Here is a 19,026-nt window from a genome sequence, read left to right on the forward strand (position 1 = left end):
TTTTTGGCAAAAAATATCTGCAATATTAAAATATGGTGTTTTAAAACTTGTGTCTTTTAACTAGAAAAGGGTAGGCTTTCATTGTCAACATTCATTTTTTTTTTGCAAACAAGAATTTTTTTAAAAAATCCAGGGCTGATTGTGCTCCGGAAAAAATCCGAATTTCCGGATTTTTCGCTAACAGTGATCCGGAAGTTTCCGGAGATCGAAGGTCCAAACGTTTCAAAAAATCATTGATCACAGAAGTTTCCGGAAATCAAATTTTCAAAGGGGGAACTTAAAAACACAGTTTATTTTATTTGTATGTAAGGGAAAGCCAGAGAGATACTTTATAAGCTTATATTCTTGATTAATATTCATTTTTTATCAGTAAATAGTTGTTATAATCATAACCTTAAGAAAGACAGACATATTTGTAAATTTTAATTACTTCTCCAGGTCATCATAGGTATGTGTAAATGGTATAGGAATGTGTAAAATTTTAAATATATTTTAAGTAAACTAAGAAATATTGAGAAAAGGGAAAAAAAAAAATTTTTAAATTTTTTTCTAATTTTTCAATTTAAACCGTCATTTTTTTTTTCTACTCAAGAAATTTTCCGGAATTTTGACTTGGACTCACAATCACCCCTGAAAATCTTTAGATGCTTGCATTTTTGGATGTTATAGTATAAAAAGCTATTAAACTTTCATTGTGTTCCTTATTTATATTCTGAAAAATTCTAAAGATTTATAAGATTTCTATAATGTTATTTTAAATTTACTGTAATATTTTACACACTAAGTAACCCATTAATGAAATTTTGCTTATTAGAATTTGTTTAAACAGCAATATATTTGAAATATATTTTAAACTATAAAAATCAATAAAAGAGTTTAAACAATCTTATATAAAAATGCTTTGTAAATTTTTAAATTGATGATTATTTATAGAAAAAAAAATAGTTTGATTTAAATCAAGCTAATTTAAATCAACCAAATCTGGTTTGTTATCAATTTAGTCAGCAAGTGAACTAACTTGGATAAGTCGCAAGTTTGTAAAAAAAATAATTCTGCGAAATATATCTTAAGATTTGGTTTAATAATTTTATTATCGATTAAACAAAGTTAAGCTGAACAGAATTTTTTTAAAACCTTTCTCAGTTAGTCTTCCCCACACCCACCCAACGAGATCAAATAAACTTGCAAGTATATTGTAGTGTGTCTACCACTACAAAATTACAATTACAATTCACTAGTATATAAGACATGTTAACTCGATTCTATGGCGGTGTACAGGAGCAACCACGACTGTGAACTTAATACAGCTCTCACGATCAGCACCAAAAGAGTATGTTGATCTTAATACAGTTCTCCAGACTTCTAACAAAACAGCAATGAATCAACTAGTGGTATTTGTTCATCGAATTCTGTCACAGATATAATTCTTGTGGGAGAGTACAATAGTGTGTCTACCACTACCAAATTACAATTCCTATTCACTAGTATGTAAGACATGTTACCTCGATTCTATGGTGGGTTCTTTCATAGATGAAGATTGACATTGACAATCAGAACTCTCCCCACAATATGTTTTAGAAACAGCAATCAATATAAAGTTTTTTTTTTTTAAAGAAAAATTTAATTTTATAATAATTCAATTTTTAATAAAAATTTTAAAAGTTTAATGTTTCAAAAATATTACTACATTGCCTAGAGTGTGTAAATATTTTATATAACATCAAATTCCGTAAGATTTAGCGGAAAATATTCCATTTTTCATTCGTAGAACTGCATTCTAATTGAGTTTAAGTTTTCATTTATATTCTGTCCTTTTGATTGCATAGGAAGCTTTATTTATTATTATAGTTATAAAGAGGTGATTTAAATATATCAGTATTGGGGGATATGATGGATATTTATTTTAGAATTAATCAACTTTTTTCTAATTGAATTAACTTATTTTTGGTATGCATTTGGCTTTTTAAAGTGTTAATACTGTTTCCGACTTATATGTGTTTACATATTTAATATTATGACGTATTTAAAATCTTAATTTGTAATTATTCTCATATGGAATATCTTTGCAAATTTCAAAGAATTAAAATGCTTGCTTCTCATATCAACCTTATTTAAATTATTTTATTAAAACATTACTTCAGATGTATAATTTAGTTTTTTATGGTATGCGACTATGTACATTTTAAGAGGCTTTTGGCAAAATATTTGTACTTAATTATATAATGTACGCATCCTGTGGTTAGACTTCTCATTCACAATTTAAAATATAAATTATTTCTATTTGATTGAAACGATTTAATTAGTTTTTAATTAATAAGTTCTTTCATTCCTTTTTTAGAAACAGTTCTGAAAAATGAATCGAAGGCAAACAGAAATTATGCAATTTTCAATGTAAATTTGAGGTAAATTATTTTTAAGCCTTACATAAATAGCCGCACACTCAGTTGGTATAATTTATGTAGTGATTTCATTTTCAAAAGACTACTTAATCAGCCAAAATTATGAATGCTTAGTCAGACTCGAAAATAGTTTTTAACGCTAGAGTGTCTTGGATTTTATTTCAGAAAGAGTCTAGAAATTCATCCATAATGTAGGCTAATAAAAAATCTTTGTAGTTGAGTAAAAATATTCAATTTTTATCTCTTTCTAACATTAGTTAATTAGATTATTAATTATATTTACTTTTTACTGATAGTCATATTTTATTAATAGTTTTCAGTGTTTAGGTACCCATTACTAAAGGCATAGAGTGGATTGAGTAACGTTTGTACGTTCTAGATATAAAAATGTTAGTTTTGCTCCTGAAAATTTTTGCTCCTATGAAGAAAAAAAAAATACGGAACGACTTTGTTTAATTTTTTTTTCTTAATTGCTTTATTTATTAGCATTTAACAAGTTTAATAAATTCTAAATTTGATTTGAAAACATAGTACTTTCTTTTATTAATTTAAATATTTAAGTAAGAAGATATTTAAAATATTTAAGTAATAACGTCATACTATTCTTGCTCAGAATGCACATTTTTTTTGTTTCATTATTACGCTCACTTGTTTTTTGACTGTGTTCAGAAAAAATTGTGTGTGACTGTGCTCAATTTGTTAATATTATTGCTTAAAATATTTATTTTTTACTTTCCGGATTCAGTCGATTTCTTACATCCTATTAATAAATTAAGGCATGCTTTAGGTTGAGACGCGATGACTCAATGTTTAAGGCACTGAACTACCATCGTGAAGGAATGGAGTTCAATCCAAAGAGGCGGCACATTCAGCTTCAGATTGATGGGTGTCAGCTTGTCTCCTAAGTAAAGGGGTTCTGAGCATTGCCATAGTCATGCCGTTGGTCATGAGACTGTAGAGCCTTAAATTCCACGGTTAGCCTGACCCTCAGCGGGTTGTAGCGAGAATGTTATATTTTACTATTAGGCTGAGAACATTTAAAAAAAAACTCACGTAATTTATGAAAAAATATATGAGCATCAATGAATTCCATTATAATATTCCAGCTACCGTAAACATTTAAAAGGTTTTATTAGCTCTTACGGTAGCAAGTTAATTTAAATAATAGTTTTTTATGGAAGTAGATTTCAATCTCGCTTCATAGTTGTTCAGTAGAAATAAATAGTTAAAAACGAATCTCGTTTATTCCAAATATCGTAAGTACCATTTTCTTTTTTTCTTCACTTTAAATCAGTAAATGATTAAATTGAACAGCAAAATTTTTCAACTGTGCAATATTGCTTTGGACATTTACCTTCCCTTGCAAGACGTACCTATCGCTAACTCAATGAGTTGGTTTAACTTCTCGATTGAGATCTCTTAAGGTATCCGACTACCTTCGGGACAAAATTTTTGAAAAATAAATATTTTTCACAACATTATTGCAATTTATATTGTATATTAATTTAAATAAACATATTTAATAGAGAAAATTTTAATACACAGGAAATTTTTTGTTTAAAGAGTATTTTTTAGATAATTTTAATGAAAATAACTCACTAACGGAAAACACTCTACACAAAAAACTATTGTACATGCAGCTATCAAACTTTTTGAGCCGTTTTGTATAACCCTCTGAAGTGTTATGAACCTCAACTTAAATGATAGCATGAAATTAAAAAAATTTATGGAGTGTTAAGCATATTTTTCCATTTTTTTTCACATTTTCTTCACATTATCTACTGCAAAATATCTCATAAAACAAAAAATAATACAGTTATCTGAATTCTGGAGGTCTGTTACATAACCACCAATACAAGAAACAATCTCTGAAAGTTTGAAAACAAATTTATTATAATTAGTTGAGTTATCTTGTTTTCCGTAGACAAAAAACAGCAAAATTGTCATTTTGAGAAAAACACAATTAAAGTTTATAATTGCATTTTTTCTAAAAACTATGAATGTTTGTCAGTAGGAAGTTATTATATTTTATAGGGGGCACATTCCTTCACACATTTTCTTAGTTTTATTTAACGTAGCGATATTTTAAAGTATTTAGTGAATAACATCAAAAGTCTACTACTTATAAAGCATTTAACACAGGAACAATTTTTTATTAAACAACCATCTTACTGTATTTTCACACTTTAATATATATGTCTAAATATAGTTTTTATTAATAATTAGAAGTTAAAAAATATTTTTTATAATATTTATAATAGCTCAAATCTAGAATTGTCTTCTAAATGCAATTTGTTATCATAGCAAACCGGACAACATAATGAAGCTAATATCACCATTAGGATCTCAATATCAATTATTCGATTGCCACACACATTGTTTTTATCCAAAGGCATCAGTTCTTTATTGACATCCATAGAAATCGATAATTTTGAAGAGCTTGAAGTAATAGATTCATCTGCTTTACACAATTTTGAAAAAATGGTATAATCAACTTTACTCAATCATCGCTTTTGGTGGCATGTTGATTACCGTAATATTTACGTTTCTTAGATCAAGAAGTACGTCCTTTACCCTTTTCAATAAATTCATCAAAATAAATAACAAATTTTTTTGAAAGAAATCAATGAATTTCTTCAAAACAAATCAAAATCAAGATATAGAAAGAACGCTTCAAATGTAAACAAACTATCAGAAAATATGCTAACTTTTCATGTTACCCACAAACAGTAACCACGAAACGTAAAATCTAATTAAAATAAAATTCAGATTATTAGCCGTGAGTTTAAGAGCTTTTAAAAATTAAATATCTAAGAAAAATAAAGACACAAATAGAAATGGATCCGAAACTATTACCTACTACCGGCTTCATTTTTGTAATTTCCGGTAAGTTGGACAGCTGTCATCTGCTACTAAAATAGCTATAACTAAAGTTCTGCTTGACGTGCATTCAAAAACAAAACAGTTTTTAAAACTAGAAAAATTGGGCATTATTATAAAGCAATAAAATAAAAAAGTGATTTTTTGTGAAAATCCTCTTTTTTAAGGTAGTCGGATACCTTAAGTTGTTATGAGATTTTTAGATTAAAAAAAAACAACATTGAAATAGGGCAGAGTTGTCTGGAATTGCTTTAACCTTTTCAAACTTTTTTTAAGAGTCGTGGTTGTCTTTTTCTTTTTTAAAAAAAAACTGCATCCGATAGATGCAAAATCGTTGCTTGAAAGATGAATTTCCATCAAAGGGAAAAAGAAACTTGTATCTCTTAAATTTGTCACAGCAGGATAATAATACCCCCTAATTTAATTAGAATTAGTTTAATACGTATGATCTGATGTTCTATTTTTCATTAAAAAAATGAAAAATTACTAAGCTACAAAATTAAATACTACATCTTTATACACCATTAATAAACCTCTGAAAGCCATTTCTTTTCCCCTCCGATTCGATTATCAATAAAAAGCTTGAGAATCGCTATGTTTTACATAGTATGTGAAAGGTAGTTAACAGGAAAGTGGTGGTGACATGTTAATCAAAAAGAAAACGAATAAAAGTCGTTTCAAAAATGAAATTATGGAGAATTCAAAGTTGCTGCTTATGTAGGAAAAGGTTAGATTCAGCTACTCTGAGTTAAATCCAATGTTAAGAATGTGGTGGAATGACGTGGGAAATTAAAATGAGTATACTTCACCGAGAATTATTGCTTGTTTCGAAAGCCCGGGAAAAAATAAGGAGGGTTTCTAACATGAATTGCGACTCTACCCTTGAAAAATTCCATTTCCGCAACAATGAATGAAGTGATGGAGTTCCGAAGTCTTCTCAATGAACTAAAAAAAAATATTTAGACTTTATAAATACAATCTAAATTAACCTTTTTCTTTACTTTTTCTTGCAATTCATTAAATTTAAAATTCATGGTTTTTTTGCAAAAGGAAGTAAACAGTTTTGTTTTGATGCGTAATATTAAAATGGGGGGGAGGCAAATTTAAAATACATATCCATAATTATCAAGCTTACTTCCTTTGTACGTTTCACTTTAACCTTTATCACTTACTGTTGTATTCTTTATTCCTTTTTCTAATATATACATATATCTAACATCTAATTTCTTCATCCTTTTCCCCTTTTTTTAATCCATAATAGATTTTCTTTACTGTTTTTTTTTTTTATAGATTTTGCTTATTTATATTGACTTGATTTCTATAGATGCATTACATTTTTTCTATTTATTTTTCTACTGAGTTGTATAACTAAACAATGCTTGAAATTTACTTGAAAATGCACAATCGTCGTTCGTAAAAATTATTTTGTTTGACAACTTGGGGTTCTTATTGTCTGTTAACTAAAATTTTTTAACTTATATTTTAATAAATGTCTAATATTAAAATGTATTTTCGTATTTAAAGCTTCCAATTAAAAAATTTTATTCCGGTTAGTACAATGTTCAACTAACTAATAAATTTGTATAATAATTTGCGTTTAACTAATAAAGAAAATGCGATGAATTTTATTCGCAACGAATTGTGCTCTATATATTTTGGACGGCTAGCTAAATTAACGTGACAACTTGTATGGCAATTTGACTAGTTTTTATGAAAAAAGTAACTCAAAACCTTGAAATTTCGAATCGAACTCAGAAGACAAACTTCAGAGAGAGAAATACAAAAAAAAATGTGTACGAGACACAAATGAGCGTATTACACAAATGAATGTAATTTATGATTTGCATTTTATGAGGGGTATTGTTTTTGAAGGGCAAATTATGCATGATGCAAACGCAGTCCCAAAGCCAGAATTCAGTTTAAAACGAGAGCTAATTATTGAGACTTAAGAGTTATTTATTTAAAATTTCAATTTGGAAAACTATATTGAATTTCTCTGTTTAAAAATGAAACCGCCTTCATTTTTCCCCAGGGGGTTTGTTTTAACTCTACAATGCGGTTTTTTTTTCTTTGTAAAATCTTTTATTTTTAAAATTATGTTTCAAATTGTTACGAATATCTTGATTTCTTGAAAGAAAAAAAAAATACTTCTTTACGAACTAATGCAATTATTAAATTTGAAAAAATGCCGAAATTAAAATATTTTTGATTTTCGCAGAAGTTTCTAAACCTTTTTTTTTTAAAAAAAAAATAAAAACGAACTAATGTCTGAATAAGATTGCAGAGTTAAGGCAAATACGGGCCTCACGTACCCGGGTGCCCCAGTGACGTCCATCTTCCTTTATTTGCGTTATTTCTAGAGTATATATATTCTGAAAACTACTGAAATTTTGAAATTTTTCCTTAATCGAAAGACTGAAACTCAGTACATACACATATATTACCCAAAAGCAGTCAAAATGACTTGATTATGAAAGAATAAGTAATGTGTAAAAAAAATATTTTTTAATTTTTCATATTTTTAATATTATTTACAGTTATATAACAAGTTATTAGTAAATATTAACAATAAAAAAATTATATATGTTGTACAAAAGTCACAAAATTTTAAGAAATTGTGTCATTGTTTTTCTAATTGAAATTAAAAAGCAGTCATTGGTCAATCTAGTGTTAAAGAATAGTTTTATAGTTTTTAAATATATAACTGCAAAAACATTTTAACGCTCATTTTTCCAAATATTCTGCTTTCATGTACTTTCGAAACTGAGTTCTGAGATATCGATAACCGAATTATTAACATGAAAAGGAAGATGGACGGTATTTTACGCTTGATCTAGTTTATTATTTCAGACAGTTTTTGAAACTTTTATTTCTGGTTTTTTGGGAGTTTAGTTGAGTTTTACTGAAAATGAATTGGATTACAAAAGTATTCTTAAAAATAAAGGCATCACTCCTTCAAACAAATTGTTTTACAGACTTTTCAATTTTTTTAAAAAACCTTACAACTTTTGTATGAAATATAGGTACTTTCATTTTGAGTGTCTGAAAAAGTGGGAATTATGAGAGTTGCTTCATTATCCAATTTTACTTATTTTAAAAAGAAACAATTCAGTAGGTCAAGTTTGTATAAAAGAAACTTTTTGAGCTTTGAAAGTTTAATGTGTTTTTTAAAAAAAAGTAATTGGCTCTTTTTCCATGATATTCCGATGAACTTTGAATTTTAGAGCTTTCTATTGCTTTTACTAAACTGTTTCTACATACTAGTTTTTACTGTGTACTATATCTTTCTTTACGTTTGGAAAATCAAATTCCCTAGTTTGGAATTTTCTTTTCTAATACACATGTTTGTTACAGATATGTTATTAACACGTTGAATGTCACCCTAATTTTACATGGCTTACCAGTCTGGACAAAATTATTTTTGCGTGTTCCATTTAGTAACGACAATAATATAAAAAAATTAAAAGCATTAAAAATTTACTCGAATTATATGTTTCTAATAATCTTGGCTTCGCCAGACACCGGTGACCCCTGTGCTGCAACGAACAAACTCAGTGCCGGTCACCGGTGACCCCCGTGACCTTCAACGTGTTAATATTGAAAGCAGGTGTGCATTAATGAGAGTGGTAATAAACTAACTTAGAACCAATTCATCTAAAAAATGTGCCTAGTTAATTATTGTATTTTCGTATCATATGAAGGTATTTTTTCATCAGAAGAGAACATGGATTGTTCTCCAAATTCAAAATGTAATATGTATTTTTTTGTAAAATAGAATGTTTCTGTGAATTTAGGAAGCATTGTGATCGAATTATGGCTTTCCGTTCACATGTTTTTAAAACACACTTCCGAGTTCTAAACAGAGTAATCTGCTCAAGAAATAATATCTGGCTTTGAAATGATCAAAGCATATTGTGAATGTTAAAAGAAAATTATGAATCATATGCTGTTTATTAGCGTGCATTTTTCAAAAAAAAAAAAAAATCTTTATTGAGGTAATGAAATTCCCTACTGCTTCCAAGAAAATAATTTTTCCCCTTGGAAACGGATTTTATAAAAAAAAAGAGCTTCTTCAACTCCAGAAATTTTCTATTTATCATTTTTAAATTTATATATTTATATATTATGAACATGGAAATATATTGATTTTTGCAAACTCTTAACTATACTGCTGTAATGCTTCAATTAAAAAATATTTAATGAAAGAAGGAAAATTGTTTTGGTCTTTAAAAATTAATAAATAGAAAAATAAATAAAAAAAATTAATGAACCAGAAATTTTTTGAGAACTTAAGCAATATGAATATGTTCTCAAAAATTAAAAGACCTAGCAAACCAGATTAATTATCTCTAACAATTTATTATAGTTTTTTTTTCTTTCTTTATAAGTTATAGGTCGAAATTAATATTAATATTACCCATTGAACAGTGGTAGCAATTTTTTGTTGGCTTTTTTTTTATAAATAGAAATTCTAAAGGGTTAAAAAAACTACAGATATTTATGTAAAGTATTTTTTTTTAAGCAGTTTTCAAAATAAGATAAACATTACTGGTTTAATTTCTAAAATGTAGAATTTTCCAGACTTTTTCAAGTAAGTTAACGTTGAATTTAAAGCATTGTATATAACGTTTTCCACTAATAAATTTGGAGTTTGAATCTTTGACACTAAATGCTACATAGCATTAAAGTTCATTGACAAACATTAAAAATATTGATCACACAAATAATTTGAAATAATTCCTTTTCGGGTGAAATAATTGGGGATTAATAGGCAGTGTCTTAATCGCATTTTTTTAATTATTTAGTCACTCTGTGGCTGGTGTGATCGTTAATTTTTCTTTATATTTATATTAATCATATCTTTTCATTTTGGATTTAAAAAAAATCAAATGCATAGGGTTTTCTAAAACTGGTAAAATATGTATTTTATGATTATTGAGTATGATAGCTGAATGATCATTCAATTATCACACTCAATATATTTCAAAATCATTTTGATGCATTTCATTCAGCTCAGTATTTCATCATTATTTTTAGAACACATTCATTTGCTACTGAAATTTTGTTCGGTGTAATTAAGCAGACAATCAAAATAACTGAACTGCAAGTACGAATCTTTTGTGTGTGTAAAGAAAGAAAATTATTATCACTCTCACTTTAAGTATAGAAGGTTGAGTTCCTTGGTTTTAAAAAATGCCTAATTTCAGCTTTTGCATTTTTTGGAATAAATAAAAGATACATGATTAATTTGTCTTATTTGTTTTTTGAGAGTTATTAAATTTTAAACGCAGACGCTTCTAAAATGAAAAAAAAAAATTCTTTCACTTAATTTTTCTGACTAACTAAAATAATATATGAATTTTATTTAACTTTGAAAATTTCATAATGACTGTTGCTTTCTAATTTCAAAAGCACTTCCATGATATTATAACCAAGCAATATGTTACTAAAAATTTTATGTATTTATTATTTTCAAATTTTCGTTTTATATTGAAATAATTAATGATTTGGAGGAAAAAAATTCTATTTTATTTCCACATCTTTGCTCATTTTACCAAATCGAAAAATTTCGTAAAATTTTAATGGTTAATTTAATAAAATGTATAGTTATTTCCTTCCTAGATTTGCAAAAACTGCTTTAATTATGTCACAGCCAAGCAAAGTATGGTTACCTAAATTTTGCATCCTCTTATTCAGAGAACCATGTATTTATAATATCGTGACATGTAAGTGCATAAATGTAGATGTGCCCTGTATCTAAATATACAGGATGCATCCTAAATGTACTTGCTATAAATGTATTTTATTGATAAGAGAAGAAAACTTTCGCCAAATTTGTCTTAAGATATATTTTTAATAAAGGAAAAAAAACATTATAAGACAAATTTGGAAAATTAATAAAAAAAAATAATGCACGAGAAGGTGAAGAGGCTCAACCTCTCTTTCTGTAAATTTTCTAAAATTATGCTATTAGAATATTAAAAATTTATCCTATTGGAAGATTAATTAAGCACAACAACTTTATATTTTGAAATTTTAAATTTATTATATAGATGAAAATTTTTAATCTTTCATGTAAAAATTCTCTTTAGCTTAGTCTGTTTAATTTATGTTTTTTTTCCAAAATAGGAAGTTTCAATCAAAGTGTAACTAAAGTAAATAGTAAAGTAGTAAAAGTAATAAAATATTTTATTTATTTATTTTTTTAAAGTATTTCGTATTCAACTGAGATCACATCTATGCAAATTAAGAATAAGTTATAAAACTTTCTATTTACTTTTATCAGCTTTTATTGTGTGCTTCTACTATGGATTATACTTCTGTATTGGTTCATCGTATGAGCCTAAATGTTTATTGTATGCTTCCTCTATGAGGCTTTTATCTATGTTTGTTAATATTTCTAATATGAAATATTTATTATATATCTTTAATATTCTACTGTATTTTTTTAAAAAATAGAAAGCATCTAAAAAGTGTTAGTTTGCTTAAAATTCAGTTCAGGAGTTTTAAATTACCCATAGACTGATAAAATCGGATTTAGACTGTTCGCGCCCATCACCCCCACAACTCCCTCTGAAAGACCACCTTCCCCCCTGATCACAAGAATTTGAATTATTAACGTTGATTGGTTGTTGGTGGATTTGGCAAGAATAAATCACACTTATTTCATTTCCTTTTTAACTCAGAGGCTTTGTTACCTTCCCCTTTATCACTACTTTAAATTAAAAGAAGTCCAAAAAAGAGAGAAATGCTTAAATTTTATTTACTTTTCGAGATAATATAAAACGACGCTAATATTTTAAAATTTAATAATTTTTAAGCAAATTTGAAGCTTTTAAAAATATCAAAAGTATTTTCCTTTTTACATTCCTAAGATAACGTGTTTACAAAAAGTTCAGCGATTCGTGTTTCCTTTACATCGGAAAATCCTTCGATATAAACTATTTTATTGCCTCAAAACTAATACGCAATTTAAGCAGACGCGAAACGCTTTTCGCATTTTCAGACTTAAGTGTAGTTGGCTGCGAAAAACAATACTAATTTTCTTGTTAATAGTTGAAATAGGTCTATCTTGAAATAAATTCTTATAGATTTGAAACAGTAAGGAGTTTTACTTTACTTGGGATTACTTATTACTATTTTCAACAGAATGACGCCTGCTGTCTCTATCTGGCAAATAGGGCTAAGAAGATTTATTAAATCTAGGGTTCTTTCTAGAAAAACAAAGCTCTTAATTTACAAAACTCCTGTCAGGCCAGTCTTGACATACGCTTCTGAAACTTGGAATATGACAAAACTGGAGGAAAATCATATCACAATATTTGAGGAATAGATTTCGCGGAGTATACTTGGTGGTGTAAATGAAAACTATAACTGGATAAGGACTTTGAACTGTACCCGATATTATTGAATACTTAAAAATAAATAGAATGAATTGGATGGCCCACGTGATTCGATTGAGTGACGACGATACAATAAAAATGATGCCGCTTTAGACCCACTGGAACAAGAAGGCGGGGAAGACAGCGGTTGAGATGGGCTGATTAGGGGGGAGTCTGATTTTCTTGCAATCAGTTTTGGAGATCAAAGATAAATCGGAAGTCATTATGGAGAAATATTCAGAGGAAGGCATTGGCCCACATTGAGCTGTCTGGCCATCTATGATTATGAGTTCTGCAAAACTGAATTTCTCGTCGCAAAAAGAAAAGAAAAAATCCTTAACATAAGCATTCAATAATTTAAAAATTTATAACCGCAAATGTAATGTCAAAATGTTCTTTAACTCTCTAGAATGCTAAATTTCATATTGTCTTTGTCTCATAGTTTTCGAGTTATAATACGAGACTTGTTCAGTGGAATTTTTCCGAAACAGAGTGAGACTGCAGCTATGTATATATTTTTTAAAACAATAGAGATTTCTGTCAACTGCCTTTATTTTGAATAATTTTAAATTGAACGAATATTTCTCACCAAAGTATTTCGCTTTCAGATTTAAGAACAATAAGCTTGAGTTATCGAAATTTTATTTTTACAACTAGTCATCAACTGATATCGTCAGAATTTAACTGAATTCAGTTATAAGATATATATATATATATATATATATATATATATATATATATATATATATATATATATATATATATATATATATATATATATATATATATATATATATATATATATATATAAATTAACATAGAAGATGTGTTTCAACTTTAAATACTAAACATAAAATATTTTTTGCGAGCTTTAATTAACAAAATAAAACTTGTTTATTATGAAGATGTTTGTACCAATTAAAAAAATGGCTGTGAAAATTTTCTGCTAAATATAATTATTTTTACTAATAAATAAATTATCCATTACAAATAAAGTTACTTATTAATGAATTAATTTATTAATTAATCAGTCAGAATATGATTTTATTTTAATTTTAAAGAAAACTTTCATCTCTATTGATTAAAATGTAAATTAAATTCCGAAATAAGAAATTTATCACCTAGCTTGCTCAAACTTAAGAGTATCAAAGCATTTTGATAGGAAATTTTATGTTGCGAAAAATAGTTTATTTTTTTCTTTTGCAAATAATGAAATAAGGGTTTTAGTTTCAACCTTCAGTTTTTGCTCACATATAAATGCCCCAAATCTCCCCTAATATTTACCTATAATTTTGAAACTTGGTTAGATGTTAATTATTTCGAGCTATATAATTATAGACAAAAAATTGTATTTTATTTCCGACGGCTCTCCCCACCTGCCATTTGAGCAGTTGTTATAGCTTAGCAGTTTATTCCCAGCTGATAATTGAACAATTCAGCAGTCTACCTATATTATTTGTCTATGGAAAAACTTCTCTGAATGATAAGCTAACATGGTTGATTCGAGAAATTCTGTTTTATGCAGTAAAACAGAAGGTAATATTTGAAGTAAATATGGATAATGAAGAAATTTAATGGTCTTCTGAGTTCAAGATTCGAAATAATCTTTAAAAAAAATAACACTTTCAACTAATCAATTTGTGGTTAAGCTGTTTATCAAGGGTGATATAAAATAAACATTTAAGCAAACGTTTAGAGATACCGAATAATTAAGCAGTCTTAGATTTATTGTTTTTTTCTCCCTAAAAAAAGATATATAATCACCCTAAATTTTAAACCCTTGATATTTTTGTTTTTGTTTAGATTTACTAAAATGGATTGAGCTAATTTAAAGGCAATCTCATTTTATTAAATTTCAATATCAAATTAAAATATTGTGCATTTTCTTTTTTTACAATGTATGACAAAGTGTAGTTTGATTTTTATCAAAACTTTTTTAAATTGTAAAATATTATTTTTATCTGGAACATAATTTCATGGTTGAAATTTTATTTTTACTTGTGTTTAAAGGAACAATTTTAGATCATTCTTACTTTTTTTTCGATCACAAAATTTAAGACAACAAAATTGTTGACTATAACTTAAGGTCTACTTATTACCTCTTTAAAATCTTTACAATAGTTACTCTTTTAATTTTTAATTTTATTTCAGGGTCTAATGTCAATTATTTTTTCAGGGGAAACTAATAAGTGTTTTAGATTAATTTTAGTTCACAAAAGTGTTGGTATCGTATCACGTGGATGAGTGGCTTTGTGTCTGCTACTAATAGATAAGGATGGAGATGGCAAGAAATCTGGAGAAATCACTAAAACTTCGTCTTTTTCTAAATTAGGTAAGGCTTGACAAATATTTTTAAACTAATTATATTAATGTATTCAAGACAATTTATTTTGTAAAAATCATTTTTCTCAACAACTTGCGTTGATAAGCAATTCACAAATGTGTTTACCCCAAAACGTGTAAAATACGATGACTTTAGAAAACGGAAAAAATATTTTTTTATTCCTTTGATACGAACCGAGAATGTCTATTTATTTCCGCGATGGTAGCTGCTGACGTCTACAGCACGTCGTTGACGATTTAGTTTTAAAAGCACTTTTCAAATCAAGTGGTTAAATAAAGATTTCTATTTGTGAGTCAAAACAAACAGTTAAGCTATCTCGGGATGAAAGGACATCATTGCATTGCATCATGTCATTGCAGAACACGAAACTACTTAATAACTTTTGATCCAGTAAACAGATTTCACGTTCTCAACCAAAATGTTTCAATAAGCTGTGTTGGAGTGGTATGTTACTCCAATTAGTGTATTGAATTAACAGCAAAGTTAAGTTTCTGTCGTTTTTATATGCGTCGTTGAACAGCCGACCCAATTTTGAGTTTACGGCTACTAATGTTCAACTCCGCAGCCTTATAATTTTGAACCCAATCCAGAAAACAAGGGTACTCCTGGATCAGTACCCCCAGAGGTATTGATTTGTTATGGGAACATGGAGGACTTTGCAACTCGACAGATTTAACGTGCACCAGTCACCATTTACTACACGGGGAGTCTTCGGCCGGCCTGAGATCGGATCCACGAACTCTTGGACATGGGCCCAGTGCCCTACCAACCAGGCTATCCCAGTCCTAAATTTTGACGTTTGATGGCAATCTTTGTATTTCTTTTTCAGTTAACGTAAATGACGTCATTTTGTATACATATACAGTCCCTGGACAAATTATTAGACTCACTATAAGATTCCATGTAAAATCTTACTTATAGGGTGTTACTCTGCAGTTGTATTGTTTTTACGTGACTGAAACCGGTTAGTACTTGTTTACGTTCGTGTAACAAATGGTTGAGATTGTAATGTAATGCGTTAAAAATAAATACAAATAAGAAGTATATAAAAAATCTCCTGAATAAAAATCCACTACATGTATGTTTAAATATAAAAGTATTGGATATAAACTCTTTCAAAACGTGTAGTTGAATTCCATTCCAATTGAAACCAGTAGTGAATTTTTAAAGTTTAAGCAATATTCTTGTATATCATTTTAAAGGGAATTTGCTGTAATTTATGAATTAAAAAGTTATTTTTCAGAATTATGCATGATTGTAGTAAAATTTATCATAAATAGAGAGCATTCATGATTTTGACTTATTCTACCAAAAAAACTGTTTATTTTTAAGAAGAATAAGTTATTAAAAATATTACGATTTTACATATAGTTTGATTTATATTGTAAAATAAATTGTTCCCGAGTCTAATTATGCAGTAATTACCGTCAAAAAAATTTTTTTTTCTTATTTTTTAAGTCAAAAATTATCTCAAATATATAATGTCCCCTCTGTTACAATTATTCTTTTAAGTTTGTTTTATTCATTACACAAAAAACTTTTTAATTTAATATTTGGTTTCTACCAGGGTTGGCAAGATTTTTCCGCAGGTGGAAAAAACCAAGGTAAATACCGGTAAAAACCGTCCTGGCAGAAACAGGTTTTTGCCAAGCAAATTGGCAAAAAGTGGCAAAAACCTATATTTTCCAAGATGTGAGGACAAAAACACATTTTTGATACAAAATTATTCCGAAAATTGAATTATATTATACTATAAATATATATAATTACAAAAAAATTAACACAATTATTATTCCATAATTAAATCATAATGTAATAATATATCATTTTAGTAGTTTAAAACATTATTGATTGGAAAATTTGTGATTATTCTCTTTTTTCCAGTGAAATGAACTTATTTTATATTAATATAACTATAATTCAGAGCATAAAATATCGATCAACATGTGTAGTTAATTATTATACAAATAATAATCTTTTATAATAAATAATAATAATAATATTATACAAATAATATTTATTTATTTGTAAAAAAACATTTACTTAAGGATTCTAAATTAAAAGAGGTCAAAAACTTTTAATCTTTTAAAAATTAATACCCTTATATTAATTATTAATATGTTAAAAATAATTTTTTCATGTAATGTATCAAAATTATTATTCCTTATGATTGATTTAAATTTGTTTCAAGTATTTTGTAATTATATTTAATCATCAATTTAGATAATTTTGTTTTTGCCGGTTTTTACCAGTTTTTGCCGATTTTTACCAGGTTTTTGCAACTGTCGTGGCAAAAACCCCTTTTTGCCGGCAAGAACTCCAACCCTGGTTTTTACAATAAAGTCTGTTAGTACAATCATGTTATGTTATATTTTTGAAAAAAAAATTTTTTTTTTAAAGATTATCATATAAAGTTTTTCATAGGGTACGGTAACAGAGAGGACGAAACTAAATCTCCCCTCACTTACACAAAATTGATAGGTTGACCATTAAAAAGTAACTTTAGGAATGTAAATAAGTGCTAATACATCTTGATTAAACTGCGCCATTTTTATTTAATAGTGTGTTTAGTTTATAGTTAAAAATTTTTTAAGTTAATCAATATGGGGAAAACAGTAGCAGAAAGAATGAGAGATTATAGAACTAGAATGTTCCAAAAAAGAAAGATATTTGTAAGAAGAAAGGTTAAGAATATAAAACAAAAATTTATGATAACAGAAGTATTTTGAAAAAAAAAAAAAACTTACGACCTATCCATATTTTATGTGTAGGTAAAACACCATATAAAATGTATATGTGCTATTCACGAAAATGTGAATTTGCTATTAAAATCACAGTTGTTTGCCTAATATCTACATAGAATTACTAAATATAACGACTTGCGGCAATCGCTTAATTGACTTTTTATTTTATAGCCGTCGTTGATCAGCCGACCCGAATTTGAGTTTACGGCTCCCAATGTTTTGAACCCAATCCAAAAGACAAGGGAACACCTCGATCAGTACCCTCAGAGGTATAGATTTGTTTTGGCAACTTGGTGAACTTTGGGATCAACCATATTTAATGTACACCAGTCACCATTTAAAACACTGGGATTCTTTTGATGTTGCTATAGCTAGTTTTGCAAGCGTAAAAAGTTGTAGGAAAAAATCGGGTAGTTAATTTTGTTGCCCAAATGACTGAAATTGAGAAAAAAGCAAACAATGCATTTGTTTTTTTAAACAGGGTCTGGTGAAATAAAGAATTTCAAATCTAACTACAAAGATGTAACACAGGTTTCAATTATAGCAGTGCTGCCAACTCCAACTTTAAATAACCAAAGAGTCATTTTTAAAAGTGATTTTTCCCTTTAACTTTTTGTCAAATTTGTAAGACGTCCTCTCTGTTACGATGCATTATTTGGACTTAAAAAAAGGGGGTTAGAATTTTAAAAGTCTTATAATAATTTATTTTACCTTGAAATGTGATAATTAAAAAAAAAAAAATACAGATAATGTTTAGGATGGTCCAAATCACATTTAGCTAGCATAAATAACAGTGCATGTCAAAAATGTGGGATTTTATTTGTCCCCTCTGTTACAACTACGTTTAATTAACGTGCTCTTTAATTATGAGGCTCTTTTATTATTTTATGTTAATTAAATAAACATAGCACCCTAAAGTAGTATATTCGAGTAGAATTTTTGTTTTCAAAAATATTTAATATATTTTTTTGAATAAATTACTTGTGCGATTTCCCCTCTGTTACGCTTGGAATTCAACAGTAATTATTAAAAAACTACAGTGCGTCTTATAGTTTGGTCTATTTATTATAATACACTAATATAATATCTGATGTAATAAACATTCTATATTTATACAATATGACGTAAAATTTATCCTATCGTCAAACTAATTTAACCAATTGATACACCAACGTAAACAAGTGCAAACCGCGTCAAAACACTAAAGCTGTGTACGGTCACCTGATAATTAAGATTTTACATAGAATCCGTTAGTGACTCTAATAATTTGATTGAAC

The sequence above is a fragment of the Parasteatoda tepidariorum genome, chromosome 1 (genome assembly GCF_982258835.1).
Source record: "Parasteatoda tepidariorum strain Cologne lab strain chromosome 1, Ptep-v5.0, whole genome shotgun sequence".
Classification (NCBI taxonomy): domain Eukaryota; kingdom Metazoa; phylum Arthropoda; class Arachnida; order Araneae; family Theridiidae; genus Parasteatoda; species Parasteatoda tepidariorum.